The sequence below is a fragment of the Saccoglossus kowalevskii genome, chromosome 14, assembly GCF_978046115.1.
Source record: "Saccoglossus kowalevskii chromosome 14, keSacKowa6.1, whole genome shotgun sequence".
Lineage (NCBI taxonomy): Eukaryota > Metazoa > Hemichordata > Enteropneusta > Harrimaniidae > Saccoglossus > Saccoglossus kowalevskii.
The window spans coordinates 7,405,455-7,432,515 of NC_140654.1; the positions used below are offsets into that span (position 1 = coordinate 7,405,455).

A 27,061-nucleotide genomic window follows, 5' to 3' on the forward strand; every position below is an offset into this window, starting at 1 on the left:
AAGTGTAGCACATATAACTGGTATACTACTAGTATATATTTGGTGCATGTGGTAAACCTTTCATCAATCCCAGTTAGCAACCCATTTTTGATTTGTGATGCGAATATTTCTGTGATTACATTTATATTTGGTAATAGGGTGGAAAAAAGAATTTTTTTTGGGGGGGGGGGTTGAACTTGTGTAAACATTATTTTATTCCGTCACCTAGTTATGGGCTACATTTTTTTTTCATGACAGTGTTGCTGTGATTTTCTCTTTCAAGTATGTTTTCAATTTTTTTCTGTAAGGTTGCATGTAGATTTTGTTTTTCAAAATTTTATAATTTGTTGTCTGCATTTCACCATCTCTCCCAGACTTTCTAATGATAAATAGAATATTTAACTTCATAAAAGTTTCTATTAAAAAAGAAAATCTACCTGTTACATCCACATAATTAGGTCTTAGTTACAGTCCATCATGCTTACAGCCAGAAAATGAACAGTAGAAAACAATACTGAAATGAATATTCAGCTATCTGTTTTTGTTCCTCATTTAAATTGTTATTTTGTAAATTGGAGAAAAATTCCAGTCAAAAGTGGTCAGGTTTGTTTAAATTTAGCCTTTCAAGTAAAATTATTTACATGTTATTGGCAACTTTCAGTGCATGTCTAAACTGAGCGACAGACAGGTAACTGCATACAGTGGGGCTGTGGCGAAGTTCATTCTTATTTTTCAATGAATTGTTCATTCTGTTTCTAGGTCTATTAAAAACTTGTAAGAAAAGATGGATGTTCTCAATTCAAGTTTTGATGTAAGTACTATGAGCTGTACATCTATTTTATCCTAGCTAAATCTGGTCAGCTTTTGATACCTGATCCAGCCCTTCGCCCAGGGTGAAACAATTAGCTCAGGCTAAGTACCCTCTTGGGTGTACACAATAGCTGTAAATATGGTCTTGATTGCAAATATTTACTATTATATTCATTGTTAATGTTTTTTGTATGTCATTCCCATAAAAGTAATGGTCATTTCTAACAAAACAAGCAATGTGGGTGCATTGTGAGACTTGAACGGATAGACAGCAAGCATATGTACTACTTCCTGTTATTCTGCAACTAAAACTGTCTGCACTAGTATTGTTATAGTATGAATAACCACAGTACCACCATTGTTATCGGGAAAGCATAGATAAAAAACATTGATAATTTGTATTTTTACTAAGTGTGGCATCGTTCCTTAGTTTGTACTAACTCAGGACCCTAACATGCATGAATGCAACTGGGTCTAGCCGATATTGGATTATTGCTAACCCTAGCCCATACATGTGTAATGGGAACACACATATAATCTGTGTTTTGCATTTGTTTCATACAGGAATTTAGTGCAGCAGCTCAAGTGTTCGCCAATATGGAAAATCCTGAGGTAGTTGCTGTAAATGTAGAAGTGGCACAGGTACAATAAACTTGTTCTTTTTTCCATGAGACTATTTTATGATGATTGTATCTGGAACTTTTTTCATAATTTATCTTGTAGAAAACAAAATACATCGGGAGATTTCGAGTTATGGAAAGTCCTCCAAGAATCCAAAATGGTGACGTGTTTGGCAGACAGGTGGTTGAAAGTGTTACAGTAAGTAATATGTAATTTAGACATTGACAACCATTTCACATTGTCTTGTTTCATCAACAGATAGCCAAATACATTTTGTTTTCTCCCAAGTGTTCCTGCAAGGGCATGTGCAAGAGGAGTTGTAATTGTAGGAAAGGGAAGTCAGCCTGCACTGAAAGATGCAAATGTTCCAAGAAAAAATGTACAAATAAGGCAAGTTTAAACACTATCTGACAATATTTCCCCCATTATAACAGGGGTATCTTTTCATCAATTTCTTTTTATTTCCAAAACGAATTGACTAATGAAATTGTTACCATACTATAGGAAATTATTGAGCATTAGATATCAACGTTTAATTATGGATCAAATGAGAGCAAGATACTACTGCATTAAGATTGATTCAATTTTTAAGAAGCTGCAGTTACCAAGGAAACGGACGTTTTTAAATTGAATGTTGTTCTTTTGCCCAGTGTTACAACATGACAAAATATGTCCGGTGACTCCTGAAATTAAAAACAAATAATTCTCCAATCACCAAGTCCGTCCTGCATCCCTCTGTAATTATTCAATTGTGTTATTGTGTTATTCAACTGAAAATCAGGACGAGGAAAAAGGCACTAGTTTACCAGGTGCTGATCATCATGGTGTGCCTGTTGAAGTTTCTATTATGGTATGGACAGTTTTTCTAGGTTCTCTCTTGTTTTTTTTTAAGAAAAAATTGCAACTTTGAATAAACAAAAATAAATAAGATTACTTGTTTTCCTATTACATCATAAAAATGTGCTTCTATACACAGGATGTGACAGACGTGCCTTAGGATGTGACAGCAGACCAGCCTCAAAATGTCACGGTAGACCAGCCCTTATTGATCCCTGTTCCAGCCCTTATTGATCCCTGTTCCAGCCCTTATTGATCCCTGTTCCAGCCCCTGAGTTACAAACAGATGAAACCCTAGGATAGATGATTTGGTAAGTTGCATTCGATGATAAATCCCATTCTCCAAAGGATTTTTGTGCTGTCGCCCACTCTATCAGTGCTATAATTTTGATAAACATTTCAGTCAAGATGACAATTAAAACTGACCACTAATTGTTGACCATTTCTGTAGTCATTCCTTTTCCCAGGGATCTCTGCGCAAAAAAACATAGGGACGAGTATCAACTGCTAGTGTTGCAATTAATAACACCCCTCCCATTTGAAATTCCTACTTTAGTAGTATGCAACTTGACATTTTTAATGGCTTGGAAACTTTCATGTAACTGAAGATCTGGCCAAATTATTTGGATAGGTTGGTATTCTAAAATATTGCAATTTTAAAATTCTAGAATCGATTTACTATGTATGAATTCCACTATCCCAAAAACTTGATTTAGAAGCAATAATATTTGAGACGAGAGCTTTAGAACCAGACATTTATGCTGTATGTCATACTGCAGGAACTCAGGAATATTCCACAAATAACAGTGAAGACAACATATTGTACAGGTTTCACTTCATGTTATGCTCACTCTTTTTCGAAACACTTGTATGTTTGTATGTGTATGTGTATGTTTATGTAATATGTCCCTTGTAGTAAGTTTTTGTTGTATGTTCTTTATCAAGTTTAATCCCTATACGACGACGGAATTCGCTCGATGGATGGTATGTCTGCTGTTTTTTTTCCATAGCCATGTGAATATGGCTGTGTTATGGCATAATGTAGTAGTTGATACTTTGTTTAGTGTCGTTCTGCAAAAAAGCGTGGGACAAGGTAGTACATAGCCGACTTGGAATTCTAAACAGTTCCTATCTGAGGGCAAGCACACCCCATCGAACCAATAATGCCTTCAGGAAAGCTGCCTATAGAAGTTTCATCCTCTGGCAGAATGGGCGACTTGGGCGAGGTAACCGCAGAGTTGTACCTTCTTGTGCCGTCCTTCAAGTAAGAGCAGTCTATCCATCACCAGATGGTCGATACATGGGTTTTATAGAGTATTAACCCTTGAACGCCAAATACTTTTTCCACCAAAATGTTGCTTCAAATTTTTTCACATTTTCTGTAATTTACATTGAATTCAGTTTACATGTTGGACCAGGCAGATACAATGTGACAAACCTATTACAGCGAAACGAATTGAACGTGTACTTTTGTCTGATCACGTCATGTCTTGTTCAGATGAAAGTGCACGCTCAATCAGTTTCCGCTGTAGTTTTTGCCTTGCCCGTAGACTTTAGTTGAGGGTAAGGTATACGTGGCACTTTTTCCGTCGTCAGTCATCTTTGGTGAGCTCAATTACCAAAAAAGTTTTGATGTTATGTTTTTTTAAAGTGAGAGATCTTATAAAGTGACATGAGATATGGACCCGATTAAAATTTGGGCTTTGAAACATTAATTTTTGGTGTGTTTTTTTGTGTCATTTTTGGTCTAAATTGATATTTTTGACTCTTGTGAGCTTGATTACAGGAAAAGTTTTGATGCAATGTATTTCTTCATCATTTAAATGGTTGAAAAGTTCTTCTATAATACTAGATATTGCTAGCTGCTTATGAAGAGGGAAGTCAGCTGGGTTTTTTGAACAGAGCCATTTCCACAACAGCATTTTGCTTTCATGCATCTGACCGGATTCCCGCATACAAAATGATTCAAGTAAAATGTCATGCCATCACTTCTACTTGATTTCTTCAATTTGCTATAGCACCTCATCATTGGATGATACATCACCTCAAGTATGGTATCATGATGGAACGAATTCTGAATTTCTCCTGAACCCCATGCACACGACTCATAAACATCTTGCACCTCAGATTCATCAGAAGAATTCAAATCTACTCAGAGTCTGAAAGTTGTAAAACATGTCTGGAAATGTCTTGGGATAGATCCACTTTCATACTAACAGATGTATTGAGTGTGGGACACAGATCATTTGAATGAATATCGGGGGTATGTGTTTCTTCTGCAGTGGAATCTACATTCATGAAACCATCTTGCTGATATTCTTTCTGGTCAACTTCACTTGTTTGTACTATTTCTTCTTGCAGATCGGGCTTGAAAGTTGGATCACTATTTTCACTGATCCCAGTTACATCCAACATACTAGTACTCCGGAATAGGGGAAAGAAGCAATTCCCTTTTACATTGTTTCTTTACAGGCGTCGAAAATATTCCAGTCTATCACGTTTTGTATTCCTAACCAGTGGTGTTGAGGTGGCCATTTCCGAATGATATGATGTGGCAGCATTTCATCAGAATACCTAATATAGTAAATGAACACAAAATTATCAAAAAGAGATTGTGTTGCTAGTATATGTTTCAAGCATGATCTTGAAAGTATCATACATAATACATGTCAATAGCAGGATCCTAAGCAGGAAATTGGCAACATTTAATTCAATTTTAAATGTATATATAAATATAAAATAATGTAAATGTAGTTTGACTATAAGTCAACTCGTAAATGTGCCATCAATTCAGTTCACTGTAAAATTGAAGTGATTAAGACTGATCACAGTTTTGTCGTCTTGGTGCGATCAAAGTGTACACTCAGGAATTCTGTTCTATTGCCCATGTGTTAGACAGAGATAGTTATGAAGATGCAATGAGTGCATGTAATTTTTAATTGTGCAATGCACCAAGAAAAAAATAAGTATCAGCGATTTCTAAATACTTTGTGATACTGTATTGATCAACCTGAATAACAGAAAATCAACAGTTTCCAAGTACAGTAAATCTTCATCCAAAGTACTTTTTATACTTCTGTTTCATCCTTTTTTACACATGTAAATGCATCTCGTCATAGACTCTAGAAATTCAGAAAACATACCTGAAATGTGTATCAGCTAATTCCAACAAATGACATGCTAGATTGGGATCAATCCTAAAATGTCCCTTCTTTTTTCACATCTTTCCATAATATAATTTCAGGGCTAAAATAAGAATCCAAAAATAGAATATAAATACACACATACGACGCATGAACGAAAACGATCTATTGTAAAAGATATGAATTGCCTGTGACGTGTTTCGTTCTACAGTCAAATACAGAAACAAAAACTGATTAATTTTCTCATGCAAAGACCTGGATGTTCAAGCATTTCAAGCATGGCGTATTTACTTCTTGTACTCTTGTACAGTGGTGTGTGCTGTGGAAACATTTGATTTCGCGATTTTCAGCTGTCGAAGTATTTCACGAAAAATAAAACAAAAGGGTAACACCGTACGAAGCAGTCAGGCCAATGCCTGCTGATATCCGAAACTTGAAACCTCTAACAGAAAGGTTATTGCCTGCACGCCTACCAGTATTACACAATTACCATTTGCAGCTCATTGCAGTCTGGCACTTATTCACTGTACCACTTCCTTTTTCCAGACTGTATATAAAGTTTCACTCCTTAGAAAACACATGTCTTTGCCGTACGATCAAAGGAAAAATGTCCAAATAGTAGTAACCAACATCGTTCTTGCTTTCCTAAAAGAAGTTTTAAAAAAACGAACACTGCATTGCTTAGTAGCAAATAATCACGGTAGCGCAATCCGATCATGCTGCTTTTAACAATTATTATTATTACTTGGTAGTGATTATTAATAAAGTACAAAAAGTAAATTCGTTGAGTTGTTCTGAAATGCAGCTCAAGTGGGACTTTATGTCAGGCACTTTCAGATAAGCTTTGTCTTGTTTGTATGCGGTGATATGCGATGGTGAAAAAAACGAGATTATTTTGCAATAGTTTCGCCATTTAGTTACCGCCTGGACACAACAAATAACAAGTAACCTGTAGAATGCTGTGTGGGTAATATTTTTTATATTGATTTTTGTTGCATTTGCAGCAAATAGTTACCAAACAATGAAAGATCGATAGGATTGGATATACCTCTCAGCTGGCTTCACATGCATAGTTCAAGACTGCCTAACCGGTGCTTATACCAGGATTTGGTTACAGCACCTAGGCGGTATGTGGTTACAGCTTCATGTTCCGACTAATTGCAAGAAATTGACATGACAATAGAAATTCATGAAAGACTGGCACTCCCATGCAATTAACAGCGAGTGAAATTCCTGGGATTGAAACATATATTTTGAAGTCACTGATGTAGGCAATGAATAACTGCAAGTTGACATCAAGACGAGGTAGTTTATTTAATCAGTGGTCAACTAGAGGCTGAAATTATAATTAATTTGTTTATTTCAATTTCTCCTGAAGTCAAATAGAATACACTGGTGAAACACGGTTGTAACCGTGGGTGAAAGGGTGTTTTGGGATGTAGTTTACATTGTGTATGGAGTGGTAGGGTCGGGGGTAATTTGTTCATTTCCAACTCTTATGAAGTCACATAGAATTTCACTTAATTTATTTTTGCTGACATGTTTTCAAGCATTACATGTGAATCCAATTTCACTGTGCTGTGTCTCAATAGAGTATGAGGAAATGGCATTTTCACTGGAATTTATTTCAGGGAAAAAATGTTTTCTGTGATAATGAAGTATTATGACAGAACCCCTTACCCTCCCGTGGCTTTCATTGCATATGGAAGTTATTTTCACGAGTGATGCGGTGTATCCTGCTGCCATACTTTCACGAGCGAAGCCACGGGGAGGGTGCGGGGTTTTGTTATTATTACATATGTCCCATATTTGATTATTTCATATTAAAGGAAGAACATGCAACAAACCGGGATAGCAATTTAGGTCGGGGAACCCAATTGCCCATTAATATGCTCCAAGACAGTCCTGCGACCTAGCGACACGTGTCAGTGTAGAACGCGTGTCAGTGTACGTGTGAAAATAATATAATCAGACGTCTAATTTGAGTCGTCTAAATAAATAACTCTTGGATGTTTGAGCTTCATGTACGTCGCTATATCGAGTCCCATATCGAACAGGACGCGGCACGACTACTGTCGCCCTTTAGTTGGGACCACGACAGAACCAGAACTTAAACTGGGCGACTACGATGCACGGTTTATGTTAGCCGTGGTTTCGCGGCGTTTTGGGTCCGGGAAGGTATTTTGCTTCGTCTATCAGTTATATATACATCGTTGGTATACAGTCGGACCCTAACGCCGCGGGTCCAACTGTGGAGCAAAATGGTAAAAATGGCAAATGACACTACCGACCTATATAACTGGTCGGAAAACAACAAAAATATACAGATTTCCCTCAAGTAAAATACCTCCACGGGTAAACTAAATCATTATGTTCCCTCGACAGAAATCTGGGTTCGTTATTTCTTCGTTGTAGTTTATTTTTCAACCATTTCTCACGATTTCTGCAACCTCAGTTAGCGACAGCGCCGCCATCTTGAAAACTACGAGAGTAAAGCCAAGTCTCGCAAAAAGATCACGTGACTTCAAGATATCAACAAATCCACGTGTTTCTTTGGTTACGAAGACGAATACGGCGCTCAGAGCCAGGAAAGGATTTAAATAACAATGAAAAAAGTAGTTACACTGAAAATATATTAATAACGTTAATTAATATGTATATAAAGAAAAATTACATGTAATGTATACTTAATAAACTTGTAATGTATATTTCTGTATCAATAAAATAATGAATTAATTGACTGCATATTTAGTAATCACTTTCACTTTTCATATTCAGTTACATGTGACAATGGCTGACAATATTGTATGAACAAGTCAGAAACAAATATACCCCAATTGCTTTCAATATGACTTAAAGATAGAACAGCAACGCTTAATTGCACTTATTTTGGGCAATACACACTGTTTAGGGGTGTTACCCACTGGTTATGGCAAAAGTGATTGTTACGTATTGCCCCCTCTATTATTGGATGCTAAATTTTCAAAGAAAAAACATATAACCATGGTGATCTCACCATTAAGAAGTTTAATGTTTGATCAATGTCAAACTTTAAATAAATATGGAATAAGTTCAGCCTGCATAACAACAAATGGAAGAAATGGAAAAAGAAACTATTCAAGGTATGTAAAAAAAATCATTTTTATCATATTTCATATTTGTAAAAAATCTATGTATGATCTGTTCAATCTTACATTAATCATAGTAATTAATATATTTAATCTAGGCATTGTGAGTGGAAAACATTCCATTGTTTATTTAAATCCAGAAGTAATGGAATCATGGAGAGATGTTTTATTTTACTCTTAAAGTGTATCAGGATAGAGTTTGTATGGTAGCCATTGATGAGGCCCACTGTTTAGAAACATGGTAAGAATTATAAAGAGAGGTATTGTGTATCCTTCTTTAATTCAATTTTATTAATTTGTTCATGTACCATGATGAGATGTGCGAGTTCAGCAAATGTATTTGTTTTCCATTATTTATTGTGTAAATATTCAAATGTCTATGTAAACTTTATTACATTATATTTTCAAATTTTACAGGGGCGATACCTTCAGACCACACTACAAATTGGTCAATGAGATCAGAAGCCATTATAGCTCTAAGCCTTTTTTAATCTGTACTGCAACCTGCACAGAATCCATAAAGGCTGCAATTTTAAAGCAGTTACACTTCCAGCAGATAGATACAGTGGCTATTTTATCAGACAGGTGAATACAATTTTAATTCTTATTCTTTGAAACAAAATAATGTAATGAACCATTAATCTGGTAATACAGCAAATCACTGTCAGTAGAATGTCATACACAGATTAAAATAATGTTTATATAAAAAACTCTACATAACAGTGTGTAAATAATATATAAAGTAAATAGAACCTGTATTCTGCAAGTCACATAATTTAATGGCATATTCAAGGAATTGTACTAAGTGAAACAACTATGAAGATGTAATGCTATATATATATATATAATGTTTGAATTTTAAACCCTTATTAGGTCCAACATATTTCTTAAATATGTTGCTGTATCAAACTCAAGGTTACCAACAGAGCTTGATTGGTATGTGAGCGAAATCAAGGATAATGGTATAACAGCGAGGAAAGTCATTATATATGTAAAGTAAGAAATGATTGTATGATATTACATCAAACAAAATTCATAAACTACCCTCTGTATATACTCATCTACATCACCCCTATAACAAGACTATACCACTATGTGCCAATTTGCATCTGTTTACTATTGTATACACTCATCGACATCGTCATTGTGTACACTCATCTACATCGTCATTGTATACACTCATCTACATCTCCATTGTATACACTCATCTCCATCTCCATTGTATACGCTCATCTAAATCTCCATTGTATACACTCATCTCCATTGTATACGCTCATCTACATCTTCATTGTATACACTCATCTACATCTCCATTGTGTACACTCATCTACATATTCATTGTATACACTCATCTACATCTCCATTGTGTACACTCAACAACATCTTCATTGTATACACTCATCTACATCTCCATTGTGTACACTCATCTACATCTCCATTGTATACACTCATCTACATCTCCATTGTATACACTCATCTACATCTTCATTGTGTACACTCATCTACATCTCCATTGTATACACTCATCTACATCTCCATTGTATACACTCATCTACATCTCCATTGTATACACTCATCTACATCTTCATTGTATACACTCATTTACATTCTGTACACTCATCTACATCTCCATTGCATACACTCATCTACATCTCCATTGTGTACACTCATCTACATCTCCATTGTATACGCTCATCTACATCTCCATTGTATACACTCATCTCCATTGTATATGCTCATCTACATCTTCATTGTATACACTCATCTACATCTCCATTGTGTACACTCATCTACATATTCATTGTATACACTCATCTACATCTCCATTGTGTACACTCAACAACATCTTCATTGTATACACTCATCTACATCTCCATTGTATACACTCATCTACATCTTCATTGTGTACACTCATCTACATCTCCATTGTATACACTCATCTACATCTCCATTGTATACACTCATCTACATCTCCATTGTATACACTCATCTACATCTTCATTGTATACACTCATTTACATTCTGTACACTCATCTACATCTCCATTGTGTACACTCATCTACATATTCATTGTATACACTCATCTACATCTCCATTGTGTACACTCAACAACATCTTCATTGTATACACTCATCTACATCTCCATTGTATACACTCATCTACATCTTCAATGTGTACACTCATCTACATATCCATTGTATACACTCATCTACATCTCCATTGTGTACACTCATCTACATCTCCATTGTGTACACTCATCTACATCTCAATTGTGTACACTCATCTACATCTTCATTGTGTACACTCATCTACATCTCCATTGTATACACTCATCTACATCTCCATTGTATACACTCATCTACATCTCCATTGTTAACACTCAGCTACATCTTCATTGTGTACACTCATTTACATTGTGTACACTCATCTACATCTTCATTGTGTACACTCATCTACATCTCCATTGTATACACTCATCTACATCTCCATTGTATACACTCATCTACATCTCCATTGTATACACTCATCTACATCTCCATTGTTAACACTCAGCTACATCTTCATTGTGTACACTCATTTACATTGTGTACACTCATCTACATCTTCATTGTGTACACTCATCTACATCTCCATTGTATACACTCATCTACATTTCCATTGTGTACACTCATTTACATTGTGTACACTCATCTACATCTTCATTGTGTACACTCATCTACATCTCCATTGTATACACTCAGCTACATCTCCATTGTATACACTCATCTACATCTCCATTGTATACACTCATTTACATCTCCATTGTGTACACTCATCTACATCTTCATTGTGTACACTCATCTACATCTCCATTGCATACACTCATCTATATCTCCATTGTATACACACATCTACATCTCCATTGTTTACACTCATCTACATCTCCATTGTGTACACTCATCTACATCTCCATTGTATACACTCATCTACATCTCCATTGTATACACTCATCTACATCTCCATTGTATACACTCATCTACATCTTCATTGTATACACTCATTTACATTGTGTACACTCATCTACATATTCATTGTGTACACTCATCTACATCGTGTACACTCATCTACATCTCCATTGTGTACACTCATCTACATCTCCATTGTGTACACTCATCTACATCTCCATTGTGTACACTCATCTACATCTTCATTGTGTACACTCATCTACATGCTCATTGTGTACACTCATCTACATCTTCATTGTGTACACTCATCTACATCTCCATTGTATACACTCATCTACATCTCCATTATGTACACTCATCTACATCTCCATTGTATACACTCATATACATCTCTATTGTATACACTCATCTACATCTTCATTGTATACACTCATTTACATTGTGTACACTCATCTAAATCTTCATTGTGTACACTCATCTACATCTCCATTGTGTACACTCATTTACATTATGTACACTCATCTACATCTCCATTGTATACACTCATCTACATCTCCATTGTATAAACTCATCTACATCTTCATTTTGTACACTCATTTACATTGCGTATACTCATCTACATCTTCATTGTATACACTCATCTACATCTTCATTGTATACACTCATTTACATCTTCATTGTATACACTCATTTACATTCTGTACACTCATCTACATCTTCAATGTGTACACTCATCTACATATCCATTGTATACACTCATCTACATCTCCATTGTGTACACTCATCTACATCTCAATTGTGTACACTCATCTACATCTTCATTGTGTACACTCATCTACATCTCCATTGTATACACTCATCTACATCTCCATTGTATACACTCATCTACATCTCCATTGTTAACACTCAGCTACATCTTCATTGTGTACACTCATTTACATTGTGTACACTCATCTACATCTTCATTGTATACACTCATCTACATCTTCATTGTGTACACTCATCTACATCTCCATTGTGTACTCATCTACATCTTCATTGTGTACACTCATCTACATCTCCATTGTATACACTCATCTACATTTCCATTGTGTACACTCATTTACATTGTGTACACTCATTTACATTGTGTACACTCATCTACATCTTCATTGTGTACACTCATCTACATCTCCATTGTATACACTCAGCTACATCTCCATTGTATACACTCATCTACATCTCCATTGTATACACTCATTTACATCTCCATTGTGTACACTCATCTACATCTTCATTGTGTACACTCATCTACATCTCCATTGTATACACTCATCTATATCTCCATTGTATACACACATCTACATCTCCACTGTTTACACTCATCTACATCTCCATTGTGTACACTCATCTACATCTCCATTGTATACACTCATCTACATCTCCATTGTATACACTCATCTACATCTTCATTGTATACACTCATTTACATTGTGTACACTCATCTACATATTCATTGTGTACACTCATCTACATCGTGTACACTCATCTACATCTCCATTGTGTACACTCATCTACATCTCCATTGTGTACACTCATCTACATCTTCATTGTGTACACTCATCTACATGCTCATTGTGTACACTCATCTACATCTTCATTGTGTACACTCATCTACATCTCCATTGTATACACTCATCTACATCTCCATTATGTACACTCATCTACATCTCCATTGTATACACTCATATACATCTCTATTGTATACACTCATCTACATCTTCATTGTATACACTCATTTACATTGTGTACACTCATCTAAATCTTCATTGTGTACACTCATCTACATCTCCATTGTGTACACTCATTTACATTATGTACACTCATCTACATCTCCATTGTATACACTCATCTACATCTCCATTGTATAAACTCATCTACATCTTCATTTTGTACACTCATTTACATTGCGTACACTCATCTACATCTCCATTGTATACACTCATCTACATTTCCATTGTATACACTCATTTACATTGTGTACACTCATTTACATCTCCATTGTGTATACTCATCTACATCTTCATTGTGTACACTCATCTACATCTCCATTGTGTACTCATCTACATCTTCATTGTGTACACTCATCTACATCTCCATTGTATACACTCATCTACATTTCCATTGTGTACACTCATTTACATTGTGTACACTCATTTACATTGTGTACACTCATCTACATCTTCATTGTGTACACTCATCTACATCTTCATTGTGTACACTCATCTACATCTCCATTGTATACACTCATCTACATCTCCATTGTATACACTCATCTACATCTCCATTGTATACACTCATCTACATCTTCATTGTGTACACTCATCTACATCTCCATTGTATACACTCATCTACATCTCCATTGTATACACTCATCTACATCTCCATTGTATACACTCATCTACATCTTCATTGTATACACTCATTTACATTCTGTACACTCATCTACATCTCCATTGTATACACTCATCTACATCTCCATTGTGTACACTCATCTACATCTCCATTGTATACGCTCATCTACATCTCCATTGTATACACTCATCTCCATTGTATATGCTCATCTACATCTTCATTGTATACACTCATCTACATCTCCATTGTGTACACTCATCTACATATTCATTGTATACACTCATCTACATCTCCATTGTGTACACTCAACAACATCTTCATTGTATACACTCATCTACATCTCCATTGTATACACTCATCTACATCTTCATTGTGTACACTCATCTACATCTCCATTGTATACACTCATCTACATCTCCATTGTATACACTCATCTACATCTCCATTGTATACACTCATCTACATCTTCATTGTATACACTCATTTACATTCTGTACACTCATCTACATCTCCATTGTGTACACTCATCTACATATTCATTGTATACACTCATCTACATCTCCATTGTGTACACTCAACAACATCTTCATTGTATACACTCATCTACATCTCCATTGTATACACTCATCTACATCTTCAATGTGTACACTCATCTACATATCCATTGTATACACTCATCTACATCTCCATTGTGTACACTCATCTACATCTCAATTGTGTACACTCATCTACATCTTCATTGTGTACACTCATCTACATCTCCATTGTATACACTCATCTACATCTCCATTGTATACACTCATCTACATCTCCATTGTTAACACTCAGCTACATCTTCATTGTGTACACTCATTTACATTGTGTACACTCATCTACATCTTCATTGTGTACACTCATCTACATCTCCATTGTATACACTCATCTACATCTCCATTGTATACACTCATCTACATCTCCATTGTATACACTCATCTACATCTCCATTGTTAACACTCAGCTACATCTTCATTGTGTACACTCATTTACATTGTGTACACTCATCTACATCTTCATTGTGTACACTCATCTACATCTCCATTGTATACACTCATCTACATTTCCATTGTGTACACTCATTTACATTGTGTACACTCATCTACATCTTCATTGTGTACACTCATCTACATCTCCATTGTATACACTCAGCTACATCTCCATTGTATACACTCATCTACATCTCCATTGTATACACTCATTTACATCTCCATTGTGTACACTCATCTACATCTTCATTGTGTACACTCATCTACATCTCCATTGCATACACTCATCTATATCTCCATTGTATACACACATCTACATCTCCATTGTTTACACTCATCTACATCTCCATTGTGTACACTCATCTACATCTCCATTGTATACACTCATCTACATCTCCATTGTATACACTCATCTACATCTCCATTGTATACACTCATCTACATCTTCATTGTATACACTCATTTACATTGTGTACACTCATCTACATATTCATTGTGTACACTCATCTACATCGTGTACACTCATCTACATCTCCATTGTGTACACTCATCTACATCTCCATTGTGTACACTCATCTACATCTCCATTGTGTACACTCATCTACATCTTCATTGTGTACACTCATCTACATGCTCATTGTGTACACTCATCTACATCTTCATTGTGTACACTCATCTACATCTCCATTGTATACACTCATCTACATCTCCATTATGTACACTCATCTACATCTCCATTGTATACACTCATATACATCTCTATTGTATACACTCATCTACATCTTCATTGTATACACTCATTTACATTGTGTACACTCATCTAAATCTTCATTGTGTACACTCATCTACATCTCCATTGTGTACACTCATTTACATTATGTACACTCATCTACATCTCCATTGTATACACTCATCTACATCTCCATTGTATAAACTCATCTACATCTTCATTTTGTACACTCATTTACATTGCGTATACTCATCTACATCTTCATTGTATACACTCATCTACATCTTCATTGTATACACTCATTTACATCTTCATTGTATACACTCATTTACATTCTGTACACTCATCTACATCTTCAATGTGTACACTCATCTACATATCCATTGTATACACTCATCTACATCTCCATTGTGTACACTCATCTACATCTCAATTGTGTACACTCATCTACATCTTCATTGTGTACACTCATCTACATCTCCATTGTATACACTCATCTACATCTCCATTGTATACACTCATCTACATCTCCATTGTTAACACTCAGCTACATCTTCATTGTGTACACTCATTTACATTGTGTACACTCATCTACATCTTCATTGTATACACTCATCTACATCTTCATTGTGTACACTCATCTACATCTCCATTGTGTACTCATCTACATCTTCATTGTGTACACTCATCTACATCTCCATTGTATACACTCATCTACATTTCCATTGTGTACACTCATTTACATTGTGTACACTCATTTACATTGTGTACACTCATCTACATCTTCATTGTGTACACTCATCTACATCTCCATTGTATACACTCAGCTACATCTCCATTGTATACACTCATCTACATCTCCATTGTATACACTCATTTACATCTCCATTGTGTACACTCATCTACATCTTCATTGTGTACACTCATCTACATCTCCATTGTATACACTCATCTATATCTCCATTGTATACACACATCTACATCTCCATTGTTTACACTCATCTACATCTCCATTGTGTACACTCATCTACATCTCCATTGTATACACTCATCTACATCTCCATTGTATACACTCATCTACATCTCCATTGTATACACTCATCTACATCTTCATTGTATACACTCATTTACATTGTGTACACTCATCTACATATTCATTGTGTACACTCATCTACATCGTGTACACTCATCTACATCTCCATTGTGTACACTCATCTACATCTCCATTGTGTACACTCATCTACATCTCCATTGTGTACACTCATCTACATCTTCATTGTGTACACTCATCTACATGCTCATTGTGTACACTCATCTACATCTTCATTGTGTACACTCATCTACATCTCCATTGTATACACTCATCTACATCTCCATTATGTACACTCATCTACATCTCCATTGTATACACTCATATACATCTCTATTGTATACACTCATCTACATCTTCATTGTATACACTCATTTACATTGTGTACACTCATCTAAATCTTCATTGTGTACACTCATCTACATCTCCATTGTGTACACTCATTTACATTATGTACACTCATCTACATCTCCATTGTATACACTCATCTACATCTCCATTGTATAAACTCATCTACATCTTCATTTTGTACACTCATTTACATTGCGTATACTCATCTACATCTTCATTGTATACACTCATCTACATCTTCATTGTATACACTCATTTACATTGTGTACACTCATTTACATCTCCATTGTGTACACTCATCTACATCTTCATTGTGTACACTCATCTACATCTCCATTGTGTACTCATCTACATCTTCATTGTGTACACTCATCTACATCTCCATTGTATACACTCATCTACATTTCCATTGTGTACACTCATTTACATTGTGTACACTCATTTACATTGTGTACACTCATCTACATCTTCATTGTGTACACTCATCTACATCTCCATTGTATACACTCATCTACATCTCCATTGTATACACTCATCTACATCTCCATTGTATACACTCATCTATATCTCCATTGTATACACTCATCTACATCTCCATTGTTTACACTCATCTACATCTCTATTGTGTACACTCATCTACATCTCCATTGTATACACTCATCTATATCTCCATTGTATACACTCATCTACATCTCCATTGTATACACTCATCTACATCTTCATTGTATACACTTATTGACATTGTGTACACTCATCTACATCTTCATTGTTTACACTCATCTACATCGTGTACACTCATCTACATCTCCATTGTGTACACTCATCTACATCTCCATTGTGTACACTCATCTACATCTCCATTGTGTACACTCATCTACATCTTCATTGTGTACACTCATCTACATGCTCATTGTGTACACTCATCTACATCTTCATTGTGTACACTCATCTACATCTCTATTGTATACACTCATCTACATCTCCATTGTGTACACTCATCTACATCTCCATTGTATACACTGATATACATCTCTATTGTATACACTCATCTACATCTTCATTGTATACACTCATTTACATTGTGTACACTCATCTACATCTTCATTGTGTACACTCATCTACATCTCCATTGTGTACACTCATTTACATTATGTACACTCATCTACATCTCCATTGTATACACTCATCTACATCTTCATTTTGTACACTCATTTACATTGCGTACACTCATCTACATCTTCATTGTATACACTCATCTACATCTTCATTGTATACACTCATTTACATTGTGTACACTCATCTACATCTCCATTGTATACACTCATTTACATCTGCATTGTGTAAACTCATCTACATCTTCATTGTGTACACTCATCTACACCTCCATTGTGTACACTCATCTACATCTTCATTTTGTACACTCATTTACATTGCGTATACTCATCTACATCTTCATTGTATACACTCATCTACATCTTCATTGTATACACTCATTTACATTGTGTACACTCATCTACATCTCCATTGTATACACTCATTTACATCTCCATTGTGTACACTCATCTACATCTTCATTGTGTACACTCATCTACATCTCCATTGTGTACTCATCTATATCTCCATTGTATACACTCATCTACATCTCCATTGTATACACTCATCTACATCTTCATTGTATACACTTATTTACATTGTGTACACTCATCTACATCTTCATTGTTTACACTCATCTACATTGTGTACACTCATCTACATCTCCATTGTGTACACTCATCTACATCTCCATTGTGTACACTCATCTACATCTCCATTGTGTACACTCATCTACATCTTCATTGTGTACACTCATCTACATGCTCATTGTGTACACTCATCTACATCTTCATTGTGTACACTCATCTACATCTCTATTGTATACACTCATCTACATTTCCATTGTGTACACTCATCTACATCTCCATTGTATACACTCATATACATCTCTATTGTATACACTCATCTACATCTTCATTGTATACACTCATTTACATTGTGTACACTCATCTACATCTTCATTGTGTACACTCATCTACATCTCCATTGTGTACACTCATTTACATTATGTACACTCATCTACATCTCCATTGTATACACTTATCTACATCTCCATTGTATACACTCATCTACATCTCCATTGTATACACTCATCTACATCTTCATTTTGTACACTCATTTACATTGCGTACACTCATCTACATCTTCATTGTATACACTCATCTACATCTTCATTGTATACACTCATTTACATTGTGTACACTCATCTACATCTCCATTGTATACACTCATTTACATCTGAATTGTGTAAACTCATCTACATCTTCATTGTGTACACTCATCTACATCTCCATTGTGTACACTCATCTACATCTTCATTGTGTACACTCATCTACATCTCCATTGTATACACTCATCTATATCTCCATTGTATACACTCATCTATATCTCCATTGTATACACTCATCTACACCTCCATTGTTTACACTCATCTACATCTCCATTGTGTACACTCATCTACATCTCCATTGTATACACTCATCTACATCTCCATTGTATACACTCATCTACATCTCCATTGTATACACTCATCTACATCTTCATTGTATACACTCATTTACATTGTGTACACTCATCTACATCTTCATTGTGTACACTCATCTACATCGTGTACACTCATCTACATCTCCATTGTGTACACTCATCTACATCTCCATTGTGTACACTCATCTACATCTCCATTGTGTACACTCATCTACATGTTCATTGTGTACACTCATCTAAATCTTCATTGTGTACACTCATCTACATCTTCATTGTGTACACTCATCTACATCTCCATTGCATACACTCATCTACATCTCCATTGTTTACACTCATCTACTTCTCCATTGTGTACACTTATCTACATCTCCATTGTATACACTCATATACATCTCCATTGTATACACTCATCTACATCTTCATTGTATACACTCATCTACATTGTGTACACTCATCTACATCTTCATTGTGTACACTCATCTACATCTCCATTGTATACACTCATCTACATCTCCATTGTTTACACTCATCTACTTCTCCATTGTGTACACTCATCTACATCTCCATTGTATACACTCATATACATCTCCATTGTACACACTCATCTACATCTTCATTGTATACACTCATCTTCATTGTGTTCACTCATCTACATCTCCATTGTATACACTCATCTACATCTCCATTGTGTACACTCAACATCTTCATTGTATACACTCATCTACATCTCCATTGTATACACTCATCTACATCTTCATTGTGTACACTCATCTACATCTCCATTGTATACACTCATCTACATCTCCATTGTATACACTCATCTACATCTCCATTGTATACACTCATCTACATCTTCATTGTATACACTCATTTACATTCTGTACACTCATCTACATCTTCAATGTGTACACTCATCTACATCTCCATTGTATACACTCATCTACATCTCCATTGTGTACACTCATCTACATCTCCATTGTGTACACTCATTTACATTGTGTACACTCATCTACATCTTCATTGTGTACACTCATCTACATCTCCATTGTATACACTCATCTACATCTCCATTGTATACACTCATCTACATCTTCATTGTGTACACTCATTTACAATGTGTACACTCATCTACATCTTCATTGTATACACTCATCTACATCTTCATTGTGTACAGTCATCTACATCTCCATTGTGTACTCATCTACATCTTCATTGTGTACACTCATCTACATCTCCATTGTATACACTCATCTACATCTCCATTGTATACACTCATCTACATCTCTATTGTATACACTCATTTACATCTCCATTGTGTACACTCATCTACATCTTCATTGTGTACACTCATCTACATCTCCATTGTATACACTCATCTATATCTCCATTGTATACACTCATCTACATCTCCATTGTTTACACTCATCTACATCTCTATTGTGTACACTCATCTACATCTCCATTGTATACACTCATCTACATTTCCATTGTATACACTCATCTACATCTCCATTGTATACACTCATCTACATCTTCATTGTATACACTCATTTACATTGTGTACACTCATCTACATCTTCATTGTGTACACTCATCTACATCGTGTACACTCATCTACATCTCCATTGTGTACACTCATCTACATCTCCATTGTGTACACTCATCTACATCTCCATTGTGTACACTCATCTACATCTTCATTGTGTACACTCATCTACATGCTCATTGTGTACACTCATCTACATCTTCATTGTGTACACTCATCTACATCTCCATTGTATACACTCATCTACATCTCCATTGTGTACACTCATCTACATCTCCATTGTATACACTCATATACATCTCTATTGTATACACTCATCTACATCTTCATTGTATACACTCATTTACATTGTGTACACTCATCTACATCTTCATTGTGTACACTCATCTACATCTCCATTGTGTACACTCATCTACATGTTCATTGTGTACACTCATCTACATCTTCATTGTGTACACTCATCTACATCTCCATTGCATACACTCATCTACATCTCCATTGTTTACACTCATCTACTTCTCCATTGTGTACAATCATCTACATCTCCATTGTATACACTCATATACATCTCCAATGTATACACTCATCTACATCTTCATTGTATACACTCATCTACATTGTGTACACTCATCTACATCTTCATTGTGTACACTCATCTACATCTCCATTGTATACACTCATCTACATCTCCATTGTATACACTCATATACATCTCCATTGTACACACTCATCTACATCTTCATTGTATACACTCATCTTCATTGTGTTCACTCATCTACATCTCCATTGTATACACTCATCTACATCTCCATTGTGTACTCTCAACATCTTCATTGTATACACTCATCTACATCTCCATTGCATACACTCATCTACATCTTCATTGTGTACACTCATCTACATCTCCATTGTATACACTCATCTACATCTCCATTGTATACACTCATCTACATCTCCATTGTATACACTCATCTACATCTTCATTGTATACACTCATTTACATTCTGTACACTCATCTACATCTTCAATGTGTACACTCATCTACATCTCCATTGTATACACTCATCTACATCTCCATTGTGTACACTCATCTACATCTCCATTGTGTACACTCATTTACATTGTGTACACTCATCTACATCTTCATTGTGTACACTCATCTACATCTCCACTATATACACTCATCTACATCTCCATTGTATACACTCATCTACATCTCCATTGTATACACTCATCTACATCTTCATTGTGTGCACTCATTTACATTGTGTACACTCATCTACATCTTCATTGTATACACTCATCTACATCTTCATTGTGTACACTCATCTACATATCCATTGTGTACTCATCTACATCTTCATTGTGTACACTCATCTACATCTCCATTGTATACACTCATCTACATCTCCATTGTATACACTCATCTACATCTCTATTGTATACACTCATTTACATCTCCATTGTGTACACTCATCTACATCTTCATTGTGTACACTCATCTATATCTCCATTGTATACACTCATCTATATCTCCATTGTATACACTCATCTACATCTCCATTGTTTACACTCATCTACATCTCTATTGTGTACACTCATCTACATCTCCATTGTATACACTCATCTACATTTCCATTGTATACACTCATCTACATCTCCATTGTATACACTCATCTACATCTTCATTGTATACACTCATTTACATTGTGTACACTCATCTACATCTTCATTGTGTACACTCATCTACATCGTGTACACTCATCTACATCTCCATTGTGTACACTCATCTACATCTCCATTGTGTACACTCATCTACATCTCCATTGTGTACACTCATCTACATCTTCATTGTGTACACTCATCTACATGCTCATTGTGTACACTCATCTACATCTTCATTGTGTACACTCATCTACATCTCCATTGTATACACTCATCTACATCTCCATTGTGTACACTCATCTACATCTCCATTGTATACACTCATATACATCTCTATTGTATACACTCATCTACATCTTCATTGTATACACTCATTTACATCTCCATTGTGTACACTCATTTACATTTTGTACACTCATCTACATCTCCATTGTATACACTCATCTACATCTCCATTGTATACACTCATCTACATATTCATTTTGTACACTCATTTACATTGCGTACACTCATCTACATCTTCATTGTATACACTCATCTACATCTTCATTGTATACACTCATTTACATTGTGTACACTCATCTACATCTCCATTGTATACACTCATTTACATCTCCATTGTTTACACTCATCTACATCTTCATTGTGTACACTCATCTACATCTCCATTGTATACACTCATCTATATCTCCATTGTATACACTCATCTACACCTCCATTGTTTACACTCATCTACATCTCCATTGTGTACACTCATCTACATCTCCATTGTATACACTCATCTACATCTCCATTGTATACACTCATCTACATCTTCATTGTATACACTCATTTACATTGTGTACACTCATCTACATCTTCATTGTGTAAACTCATCTACATCGTGTACACTCATCTACATCTCCATTGTGTACACTCATCTACCTCTCCATTGTGTACACTCATCTACATCTCCATTGTATACACTCATATACATCTCTATTGTATACACTCATCTACATCTTCATGTTATACACTCATTTACATTGTGTACACTCATCTACATCTTCATTGTGTACACTCATCTACATCTCCATTGTGTACACTCATTTACATTATGTACACTCATCTACATCTCCATTGTGTACACTCATCTACATCTCCATTGTGTACACTGATCTACATCTCCATTGTGTACACTCATCTACATCTTCATTGTGTACACTCATCTACATGCTCATTGTGTACACTCATCTACATCTTCATTGTGTACACTCATCTACATCTCTATTGTATACACTCATCTACATCTCCATTGTGTACACTCATCTACATCTTCATTGTATACACTCATTTACATTGTGTACACTCATCTACATCTCCATTGTATACACTCATTTACATCTCCATTGTTTACACTCATCTACATCTTCATTGTGTACAGTCATCTACATCTCCATTGTGTACACTCATCTACATCTTCATTGTGTACACTCATCTACATCTCCATTGTATACACTCATCTATATCTCCATTGTATACACTCATCTACACCTCCGTTGTTTACACTCATCTACATCTCCATTGTGTACACTCATCTACATCTCCATTGTATACACTCATCTACATCTCCATTGTATACACTCATCTACATCTTCATTGTATACACTCATTTACATTGTGTACACTCATCTACATCTTCATTGTGTAAACTCATCTACATCGTGTACACTCATCTACATCTCCATTGTGTACACTCATCTACCTCTCCATTGTGTACACTCATCTACATCTCCATTGTATACACTCATATACATCTCTATTGTATACACTCATCTACATCTTCATGTTATACACTCATTTACATTGTGTACACTCATCTACATCTTCATTGTGTACACTCATCTACATCTCCATTGTGTACACTCATTTACATTATGTACACTCATCTACATCTCCATTGTATACACTCATCTACATCTCCATTGTATACACTCATCTACATCTTCATTTTGTAGACTCATTTACATTGCGTACACTCATCTACATCTTCATTGTATACACTCATCTACATCTTCATTGTATACACTCATTTACATTGTGTACACTCATCTACATCTCCATTGTATACACTCATTTACATCTCCATTGTTTACACTCATCTACATCTTCATTGTGTACACTCATCTACATCTCCATTGTGTACACTCATCTACATCTTCCTTGTGTACACTCATCTACATCTCCATTGTATACACTCATCTATATCTCCATTGTATACACTCATCTACACCTCCATTGTTTACACTCATCTACATCTCCATTGTGTACACTCATCTACATCTCCATTGTATACACTCATCTACATCTCCATTGTATACACTCATCTACATCTTCATTGTATACACTCATTTACATTGTGTACACTCATCTACATCTTCATTGTGTACACTCATCTACATCGTGTACTCATCTACATCTCCATTGTGTACACTCATCTACATCTCCATTGTGTACACTCATCTACATCTCCATTGTGTACACTCATCTACATCTTCATTGTGTACACTCATCTACATGCTCATTGTGTACACTCATCTACATCTTCATTGTGTACACTCATCTACATCTCCATTGTATACACTCATCTACATCTCCATTGTGTACACTCATCTACATCTCCATTGTATACACTCATATACATCTCTATTGTATACACTCATCTACATCTTCATTGTATACACTCATTTACATTGTGTACACTTATCTACATCTTCATTGTGTACACTCATCTACATCTCCATTGTGTACACTCATCTACATCTCCATTGTATACACTCATATACATCTCTATTGTATACACTCATCTACATCTTCATTGTATACACTCATTTACATTGTGTACACTCATCTACATCTTCATTGTGTACACTCATCTACATCTCCATTGTGTACACTCATTTACATTATGTACACTCATCTACATCTCCATTGTATACACTCATCTACATCTCCATTGTATACACTCATCTACATCTTCATTTTGTACACTCATTTACATTGCGTACACTCATCTACATCTTCATTGTATACACTCATCTACATCTTCATTGTATACACTCATTTACATTGTGTACACTCATCTACATCTCCATTGTATACACTCATTTACATCTCCATTGTTTACACTCATCTACATCTTCATTGTGTACACTCATCTACATCTCCATTGTGTACACTCATCTACATCTTCATTGTGTACACTCATCTACATCTCCATTGTATACACTCATCTATATCTCCATTGTATACACTCATCTACACCTCCATTGTTTACACTCATCTACATCTCCATTGTGTACACTCATCTACATCTCCATTGTATACACTCATCTACATCTCCATTGTGTACACTCATCTACATCTTCATTGTATACACTCATTTACATTGTGTACACTCATCTACATCTTCATTGTGTAAACTCATCTACATCGTGTACACTCATCTACATCTCCATTGTGTACACTCATCTACCTCTCCATTGTGTACACTCATCTACATCTCCATTGTATACACTCATATACATCTCTATTGTATACACTCATCTACATCTTCATGTTATACACTCATTTACATTGTGTACACTCATCTACATCTCCATTGTATACACTCATCTACATCTCCATTGTATACACTCATCTACATCTTCATTTTGTACACTCATTTACATTGCGTACACTCATCTACATCTTCATTGTATACACTCATCTACATCTTCATTGTATACACTCATTTACATCTCCATTGTGTACACTCATTTACATTATGTACACTCATCTACATCTCCATTGTATACACTCATCTACATCTCCATTGTATACACTCATCTACATCTTCATTTTGTACACTCATTTACATTGCGTACACTCATCTACATCTTCATTGTATACACTCATCTACATCTTCATTGTATACACTCATTTACATTGTGTACACTCATCTACATCTCCATTGTATACACTCATTTACATCTCCGTTGTTTACACTCATCTACATCTTCATTGTGTACACTCATCTACATCTCCATTGTGTACACTCATCTACATCTTCATTGTGTACACTCATCTACATCTCCATTGTATACACTCATCTATATCTCCATTGTATACACTCATCTACACCTCCATTGTTTACACTCATCTACATCTCCATTGTGTACACTCATCTACATCTCCATTGTATA

The 27,061-nt window shown here is 35.4% G+C and overlaps 1 long non-coding RNA gene across 2 annotated transcripts in view; it reads right to left on the reverse strand.

Moving 5' to 3' along the window:
- Positions 1–3,606: 3,606 nt before the first annotated feature.
- The window catches only part of LOC146734418 (uncharacterized), a 119,478-nt gene continuing 96,023 nt past the window's right edge, over positions 3,607–27,061 (reverse strand). The window contains exons 7-9 of one of the 2 annotated variants that reach the window (XR_014931497.1): positions 5,881–6,035; positions 5,391–5,493; positions 3,607–4,821 (exon numbers count right to left, since the gene is read on the reverse strand). This is a non-coding gene — a long non-coding RNA (uncharacterized LOC146734418). Of the gene's footprint in view, positions 4,822–5,390; positions 5,494–5,863; positions 6,036–27,061 lie in introns of both variants that reach the window. The other variant, XR_014931495.1, reaches the window with a different exon arrangement.